General features: G+C 42.7%; 1 protein-coding gene across 2 annotated transcripts in view; it reads left to right on the forward strand.

Annotated features, from left to right (window-relative positions):
* Nucleotides 1–3,577: 3,577 nt before the first annotated feature.
* CSGALNACT1 (chondroitin sulfate N-acetylgalactosaminyltransferase 1) overlaps nt 3,578–9,731 on the forward strand; it is a 353,757-nt gene continuing 347,603 nt past the window's right edge. For both annotated transcript variants that reach the window (XM_019649308.1, XM_019649311.1), the window contains exon 1: nt 3,578–3,867. The gene's annotated coding sequence lies outside the window, so the exon portion shown is untranslated. The remainder of the gene's footprint in view (nt 3,868–9,731) is intronic.

Below are 9,731 nucleotides of genomic sequence, written 5' to 3' on the forward strand. Positions count from 1 at the left end.
GGAATATAATTAGATCCTATCTCAATGACTCACCATTCACAGTAGTACTGTCTGGCAAATCTTTATGCTTTAGTACAACAGACCTCTCCCATCTAATGAGCTACCTCTGAGTACACAGCACATTTGCTGCGATCTGAGAAATCAGATAAGCCTGATTATCAGAGCTATTTAAAGAGTCAACACAACTGAAGTGACTGCCTGAGTGTGTCTCTTAGAAAGTAGAGTAATTGAGTTTTATGAATGAGCTTCACAACTGCTCTTTCAGCTCCTGAACTTCTGGGTCAAGGTTCTCAAGGCTCCTGGTGAGGCTGAGAAGTCTAATCTTGACCTGTGTGAAATATTCCTGTACTTAAAGTTTAATATCTATGCAGTATATATTTGAAACAAGTTATTAAACAAATTATATATCATAATGTACAATATATATTATGCATTTTATAAGTATAAATGTTTGACACTGTATGTATTGTTTTAGAATATATTTTTATATGGACTAACTTTTGCCCCCAAGGGGATAAAATCACTCTCGCATCATGACCTTACTTATTTCCAGACACTTCTATATATTTTCTACTGCACTATATTAAGGCGCCTTTATAATGTGCTTGGAAATTCAAATGACATATTCTGATTCTTAAATCATGATGTTTATGAAAAATGTATAGCTATATAAGAACACTACAGCTAAAAGCTAAAATCCATGTAGAAAATATTTCTTTTTCTTCCTAGTAAGTTTTAGAAATTGGTTTTTAACATGTGGCTTTGATGTTCAACCTAGTTTTTCTGGTCTTTTGGTCTTTGAAGTGTAAAGGAACCCATCTTTCCATCAGTTTCACTGCCTCAGTTCTGCTAGGCATCGTTTCGGAATGGGACCTGCAGAGGTGAGGGATTGGTCTTTCTCCTCATATATTGCTATTTCTGCTAATGACGGAGATTAAGGATGACTGACACTGCTTCAGAATGATGGCCCCCAAAAGATAATCCAAATAATATCTACTAAATAACAATGGAAATAGCTACTTTCTTTCTGGGTAGTACATGCAGAGAAATGTTTCTTTTCTCACATTATGATATTACTTAGTTTTGTAGTGTTATCACTTTTTCAAATCCCTTATTTTTTCATGTCCTAATTATTGTCAAGATATACCTAGAGGCATGAAGCCTCTAAGTTATACATTGTTTTATATATATTTGTTATTATATATATATGACTCTTTGTTATATATTGATGTATACTGATAAGCCACATATTGATATGTGCATTGCTATGCTGATATATGAGTATTTGTATGCTAACTGAAAAAGTTTGGAAAACTTCTTCAGGTACCTTGATAAGTATGTTACGAGTCCCTAAAGGAAATGTAATTGATCACTTCGGGATTGATCTCCCTTTTTTTTCTAGATGACAGGAATAGAGACAATTGTAGCAACAGGAGTGCCTCTTCCATCTTCCCCAAGTCCACATGGACCTAGAATTTGAGTCCATTGATGTGCCAGTATCGCGGCCTCTGCTTAAATCTTTGCCCCCGCTTCCAAACCAGATTCCTCACTTAAACCCCATTATTTAGAAACTCTGGAGACATCACTGAACATAAAGATGGGAGATACCTCAGGAGAGGAAAGAAAATCAATGCTTTAACAACTCACCTATCAATAATACATGGAGGAGTGGGAATGTTTAGTGATTGTTGGAAGGTTCTGAAGAGGTTATTGTTTACCCAAAGAGTGCTGGATTGTGTAGGCTCTAATCCCCCCTTTTTTTTAAAAGATTTTATTGGGGAATTGGGGGAGGGAACAGCATTAGGGAATCGGGGAAGGGGAACAGAAAAGTTGCTGTCCTTTTGTTCTTCAGTCCAGTTGTGGAGGACCTCGCTTTACTGGCCCATATTGGTATTGTGATCATTTCAGACTGGTCGCCGGCCATTGGACGGCCGCTCAGTGCGGCTCACGGCAGCTCACAGCAGCTCACGCTAGCTGCTGGACACTCATAGTAGCTTACAGCAGCCTACTGCAGCCTATGCTGTCGCCAGCGACAGATGGCAGCCCAGCTCCAGGTCAAGCTGTTGTTCACCATCTTAGCTGTAGAGGGCGCAGCGTCACTGGCCCATGTGGGATCCGAATCGGTGGCCCTGCAGCTCAGAGCTTGTGCTCCCAAGCCAACTGTTAACCAACAAGCCACTCGACTGGCCCCCTAGGCTCTAATCTTTACAGAACTCATCACTAACCCTAACCTCCACATGGCCCCTCCATCTGCACAATGGGGATTGTCATATGATTTGCCACACCAGGTTGCTGTGAGATAATGCATGGAGGAGGCTTGGCCAATGACTTGTACCTACATATATGTGGATGCTGGATTAGCTATTTATTTATGACATCAATCACAAGGAAACACTTTGGGGGATAGTAACAATAGATATTGTATTTTTCATTTATTTGGTAAACACCAGCTTCTTCTCTCTTTCCCAAATCCCAGTTGAGTTGCTGTGGGTACCTCATGTCTCAAGGATGATTAACTCACTCAGGGGTGTAGGGGTGGGGACAGAGCCACCTGAGGTCCCAGGGCAGCCTGGGTTGGAAGGATGATGGACCAGGTGGGCTGGGGAGTTGGTAGGAAGCAAGGTTTGCTTACAGGATGCTACCCACGCGTAAATAATTGCTTATGGGTTGCTTCAGGGCTGCCTATTGCCTCCAGGACTCCTACCCTGTACCCACCTAAAATCTGGTACTCTGAAGTCTCCCAGATAGGAACTTTGGGCATTCTGATGGATGGGCGGTAGGGGCACTGCACCAGGAATCATAGGACTGGTTACTACGTTCTGTTTCTGCTATGGCTCAGCTAAAGGGCCTCTGCTAGTTGCATCTGTGGGGGTGGAAGGATGACCTCTTCCAGCCTAACACTGATTCCTTCTGGGTCTCCTTCATTATAGTGAGAATTGGGGATCATAATACTCTCAAACTCCCTCTCCCTCAGAGAAGTGCTGCAGCATTTACAAATAAAAGGCACCTCTGGCCCCCGAGGGTATGTGCCTGTGTGTGTGTATTTATTATTCAGTACCTCACTTATCTGTTTTTCATCCTTCCCCTCTTCTTCTCTTAGGCCCTCCAGTGGCCGTCAGGGGTCCCTGCAGACATCACTTCCCCACAGTGGTTGGGTCTCAGCTAAAGGGGTTCTGAACGACCTTCGCTCTAAATAAAAGCTCTCTAGTAAAGGTTTTATAACTGACCAGAGCTGCAAAGACTGACTAAAGAATTAATTCTCAAAGGTCCAATTTACAAAGTTTTTGTGAGTAAGTAGGCTCATAGAGGGGAGGGCAGCCAGTGAGGGCAAAGGAAACGAGGTGTGTGTGTGTGGTGGTGGTGGTGGTGGTGGTGGTGGTGGGGTCTGGGGAACTCGGTCCCGAAAGAGGAAGGACCTCGTAACTGTGAATAGATACCCAATCACCCTCTCTTGGGGCACCCCCAGCGCACCAGTGTCCTAGCCCATTCCCTCAACTTTTCCGGATCGCAGCGACTAGCCACATGCAAACCCGCCCAGTTGCAGGGGATCCCTGGTCTCCGGGCGTGTCCCCGTCAGAGAGGGACAAGCTTCGGCCAGGGCGCCCCGCTGTGACCGGGCAGAGGGACGCACTGCAGAGGGGCGCAGCCAAGCGCGATCCCCGCCGGCTGCCACAGCGTGGGATCACCGCCCCGCAGCCCCCACTCAGCCAGCCCGCTGCCGCCGCTCCCCGCCCTCCAGGTCCCCGGAGGCTCCGCGGCTGCTGGAGCGGTAGGTGGAGCCGAGCCCGCGGCGGCCGCGCAGGAGGGAAAGTTCAGCAGCTCGGGAGCAGCAGGAGCTGGCCGGGCAGCCCGGGGGGGCTCCTCGGGGTGAGTGGGGTCCCCTTCGGGGCCGTCAGGGTGTGTCACGCCGCGCGGGGGCGTCGGTACGACTTGCTCGCGCTCCCCAGCCCGCGATCTCGGGGCAGCTCTTGTGGCCGGGGAGGATGGTGCGGCGCCCGGCCTCCCGCCGTCCTGCCTGCTGGGGCCGTGGGCAACTGCTCGGGGTGGAGGCTCGGCGCCACAGGGCTCAGGGGCTGCTTGGCCCCGGAGGGCGCGGCGCCTTCGCGGAGGAGGCTTCCAGGGAGGGTTCCAGCTGATGCCGCGCCGGGGTCACTTGGGCTTCACCAGCTTTTCTAGTAGCCTTTAGCTGTTTAATGACTTTCTCCTACACCCACTAAAAAGTATCCCTGACATGTGCCCGTGTGGCTACTTTGCTGGTACAGGTGTGTTTTTTTTTGTGCTGTGATGGAGACGGTGGAGGGGGCGTGCCGAGGGTGGCCGGTGGGCAGCCTACTCTTCTGCCTGGGACCCAGGCTCTAGTCGTCGTGACCGAGGATGCCCTGAGCAAGTGTTTTGTGCATCCAGTGGCGAGAAGCCGTTCGAAGGCATGCTCTGGGGGGTACCGGGGTTGGAAGGGCGGGGAGGAGGAGGAAAGCTGTACAAAGAGCAGGCAAAGTTGTTGTTTCCGAGACATTTCCTGCACCTGCACTACCGTCAATGATTTTAAAGTTCTCATTTCATCGATGAGCAAAGAAACAGTAATGGGAGAGGGAAAGATTTTAATAGCACTGTATATGCTGCACCAGTGAGCCTTGGGGACACTAATAAATGCTAGTTATTTTGCAAATTCCACTTTTATTCTGATTTCAAAGCCTCGGAGTAGTTTTTATTAAATGTCATTAGATGGGTCTAGATAATAAAGATAATGAACTGTTCTTTCACATCTTTTTACTAGGAATTTAAATGTAATTCTACCAGATTTCATGGATTTTGTGAACATTGTTCATACAAGAAAGTCATAATTGTCGTAGTGTTACTTGCAGCAGTGAATATTAATAAGCCCCGTGATGATGTGCTGTCATGTGCTAATTGGAAGGAGAAAAGTCTTTCAAACTTGGAAATAGGAGCATAAAGCAAAAATGTAAAGCCTTAGTCATAACAAGGGATCTGAACACGTGCATAATAGGCTATGATATCCTGCGTTGTGTACCCTGAGAAGGTCAATTCCTGGAAAGCAAGAGATTGGCCATATCCATTGTAGGGCATACCCTCCTGCATTATACTACCATACTACATGCATTCTAAGTTATATAGTATTGAGATGCTTTAATTCTGTTCATCTTTGTGTTCCAAATCTCATGTCTGTTTGCAAACTGTATTGATGGGGTTCAAAGCAAAGTCTCGACACTTGGGCTCACCGTTTACACTATGGTGAATTGAGCATTTGCTTTGCCATCCCCAATGCCTGGGCTCCAAGTGGCCTCTCCCATTTATTAACTGTATGACCATGGGCAAGTCACTTACCCTTTTCCAGCCGTGGTTTCCTACTTGGTAAAGTGCCAGTAACACCCCTTACTTTATGATGCTGTTAGGCAGAATGAACATTTAGGAACTTAGTCCTGTGGGCACAGTAAGTGCTTCATCAATGTTGTCTCTTGTCTTTTGTCTTTCTTTACTTTTAGGAATCCCCAACTCTGGCATATTTCAAAATATTTCTTTAAATTTAAAATTCCTTCTTCTTTGCAATCTTAACTTTCATTCATTTTTTTTTTCAACCATCTGTTGAAGAACCTCAGACGGCATTTGAAAATGAGAAGCTGACACTTTCAGCTTGGTCTGGGCAATACATCAGGTTTTTCCTGTTGGTAAGAATCCATCATAGGGTCATATGATGATGAATTGTACTTCCCAATCTTCATATTGTTCTAGCTCTGTCCGTAATGTAATGCTATTACATCAAAAAGAAATAACAGGACGCCCCATGAGGGTGTTTATCTCTCCTATTTACCCTCCATGTCCAGCTCAGTGCCTGGCTGGATGTCAGGGCTTAATAAATACTTGTTGATTTGAAATACAGAATATAATGGAGCTATTCTTCAGGTCATATCCTTCAAGAAAAAAAAAAAGATTCTTGATGAAAGGACCTTGAGATTCTAAATGATAGCCCTATTATACTTTAGGGCTAATAGAGGTTATTAAAGAAGCAAAACTCAGGTAGACTTTATTACCTATTGATTTTGCCCTCGTGTTGAAGCAGCCTTATAAAGTCTATAAAGCCAAATTGGAGAGGTGACTTCACCACTAGGGGCCTCCTCTGCTTCGTGTATCACCATAGGCTGGCATTTATTGCCGTTATCCTGTCCTTTAAGGTAGCAAAGGAATTTAACTTCCTGGGTTCTCAACACGGAATACTTTATTAGAAAAGAGCAGCCTTGTGTGAAAAGCATTACCAGAGGCCTAAAAATAAATGAAAATGGTCTTAAATGACAAATTTGGTACCATTTTGGAATAACTTGAGAGTTAAAGGCTTAAAGGAGATTGAAGAATTGGGTTTTTTACTTTGCACATCCTTATACCCAAATATATGATTTTAAAAAACCTTCTAAAAAACAAAAATTATAATTTGGGTTTAGATTTTTTAGGTTTTTTTTGTTTTAGTATGTCTTTGATGGTGTTTATTTTTATCTTTTAAAATGGCTTTATTTCCTAGATAAGTACTTGTAGCAGTAACAACATGAATTTTGTTACATTGATAGATAAAAAGGAATTTTTTCTGGTTAGTGGAAACTCCTGGTGGCTTTTCTTTTTAAAAAAGGGGCCACATTAAACTCCACCTTTAAAATGTATGTTTTATTACATTCTAATTATGGATTATGGATACATTATTAAAGGCATGTTTCTTCTGTGAGTTTTTGAAAAGACCTCTTATTTCTAAATTCTTTTTGAATGAAGTTAGCTAGGCTTGAGACTTGAACAACTTTGAGGTGTGTTGGTGTTTTTATTTGTCAGATATAACTTGCTATTTGGTAGAAAAAATACTGACAATGTATGCAAGGAACCATTACTGCAAATAAAAGAATGCTATATTTTCAGGTTTTCAGTGAAATTTAATTACGGTGATAAACTAAACACTATTAATTTCTAAAAATTAACAACAGAGAAGAGTTCAGTGCATTTCAGGCCCTATATCTTACCAAGGAGTTTCTTCTCTTAATTAGCAGAACGCCTCTGAGTTCAGAAAATTATTAGACATCCAGTTCTGATTTTCACATGGTGGAATTTTAAAGCAAGGCAATCTAATTCTTGCTGTTTTTCTACCTAAGTCTAGATCAGTACTCTTTAGGGAACCGGGTAAGAGGAATAACTTTTGTGTGAATGTTGTAATTTTTATTATCACTTCCCTCTGATTAAACTAGCTTTTTGGGATTATTTTTAGGATTCTGAGCATCTTAAAAATTATACAGATCCTATTTGCAAAAATTGATGCTTCTCTAGAACTGAAAGCGTATTGCTTTCACCTTCAAACATCCAACTTGTGAAGGCCATGCCATCTCCCTGCTGCTCTTCCTTCTTCCCAGAATGATGCTGAGTCTAAGCCAAAATGACGTGCATAAAGCTGTATGTAGAATGAGGCGTTTTAGTTTGGACAAGAGCCCTTGAGCTGACCAAGATTATGATGCCCGAGGTGGGAGGAAATGAAGGAGTCTTTGTGTGTGTGGGAGTCATTTTTAGGAACCTGCACTTGGGAGGTACCTCCTGGAGGGGACTGTTCACTAGAATTTGCAATAGAATGTTTTGAACCTATCACTTAGTGAAACATGACTGCTGGATAGATAATTTTTGTTGTTGCTTTTAGACAATGAAAAACATAACCTTTGGTTATCCTGGGGTCACATCTGATGCTTTGTTTCATTTTCACACACAAGGACATTTGAGATGATGGAGGAAAAGGGAAGCAGGAAACAGGGAGGAGGTAGATGGGAATTGTCTGTTTACACTGAACACTAGGGCCTGCCTATTTTTGGGTTCCCAAGGCACTTGGGTACACACCGTGGGGCTTAATAGTTGTTCACTGGTGATTTGGAGTATACTTATCTACTCTGTTATTGTAATTATAGTCATGTGCTGCATAACAACATTTTGATCAATGACAGATCAAATATATGATGGTGGTCCCATAAATTGTAACGAAGATGAAAAATTCCTATCACCTAGTGATATTGTAGCCATTATCACATTCTAGTGCAACACATGACTTGCATATGTGTGGTGATGCTGGTGTAAACAAACCTACTGCACTGCCAGTGTATAAAAGTATAGCACATACAATTACAGTCGTAGGCTATAGCATCTAGGTTTGTGTAAGTGCACTCGATGATGTTCACACAACCATGAAATCACCTAACGCTGTACTTCTCAGACTGTATCCCCGCTAACTGGCGCATGACGGCACTAAAATTATGGTCTTCAACTTAGGTCCTGGGTACTCTCAAAAGTGATTTTCTACTTCTGTCTCCCATTCGTTACAAACTTGCTAATGTTACTTTTTCAGTTAACATATGTAAATAAGGCTGCTGCTAGCCCACCAAATGCCCTTTGTGGTGGACCATCCCGTGTCAAGGTGCATGGTGTGGTAAGCAGAGAATGGACTGGACCTCAGCCCCACTCACCTCCCGCTGGGCACTCTTGTGTGGCACAACCTACACAACTATGTGTGATGCTTTTGTTTGTAAAAGTGGGTAGAAGAGTGATTGACACATAGTATTGGGTCTTCGGAAAAGTCATGACGCATGTTTGCAATGAAAAACAGAAAAAATACATCATGACTTTTCCAACAACCCAATATATCACTCCTGGTTATTATTATGATCATTATTATTATTGATGGCATTGCTTTCAGGGTAGATCTTTCTAGTAGTCACAATCTAGAACAGAGGGTTCAGGTGAATTTAGTGCTTATAACAGTGTTTTCAAAAGCAAGTGATTCATTTCAGGTTTCTTGTTGCACTCCCTTGACAGTTCTTCTCTTCACGTGATAAAAATGGCTAACACCTACGGAACACTTAACTGCCTGGCAGCTGCTCTGCTAAGTGTGGGCCATGAGTTATTCATTTAATCTGTACAGCTGATATAGGAAGCAGCACTGTTATTATCTACATTTTACAGATGAGAAAACCAAGATTTAAAGAAGGGAGTTACTTGCCCAAGGTCAGCTCATAAGTGGTGGGCTTGGGCCTTGGGTCCATATCTGCCTGGCTTCTAGACGTGAGCTTGTAACCTCGGTTATTTTTTCCAGCATAAATACTCATTGAATTGGCAGCCTAAAAAATGTTGTAGCATTCTGAGGGTTAACAAAATGTGAAAGCATTGATTTTCCTTAGATTATTTTATTTGTATCCATTTCTGGATGTGATGGAGAAAGATGACAAATGACTCTTAAAGCAGTGTCTCTGCTTTAGCACTTTTTATTTATAGATTTTTATATATAGCTTTTTTTCTAGTAGCTCAAAATACAATACAGTGTAGTACAACTTACTTCTGTACAGCATTTAACTTATTAAGGTGCTTTGCAGGCATGTTGTAAGCAGCAGATATGAATAAAATGTGTGGGTTGCAGAATATTAAGGTGTGAAGGCTGGAGTCAACCATTCGTGCATTCATTCAACAAATATTTTTTAGTTAGCTCTTATATGAAGGCACTTTGCTAGCACTGCAGAGATTACAAGATGGGGAAGATTGCAGTAGATGGGAACATTTGAGCCTTTGGAGCTGGGCAATCCTGGGGTTTGAACCCCAAGTCTACCACTTACTGACTGGGGGTCCTGGTCCCATCATTGAACATCTTTTTTTTTAGATTTTTTTTTTAATTGGGGAATTGGGGGGATGGGAACAGTGCTGAGGAATTGGGGGAA

Source organism: Hipposideros armiger, unplaced genomic scaffold (assembly GCF_001890085.2).
Source record: "Hipposideros armiger isolate ML-2016 unplaced genomic scaffold, ASM189008v1 scaffold_131, whole genome shotgun sequence".
NCBI lineage: Eukaryota > Metazoa > Chordata > Mammalia > Chiroptera > Hipposideridae > Hipposideros > Hipposideros armiger.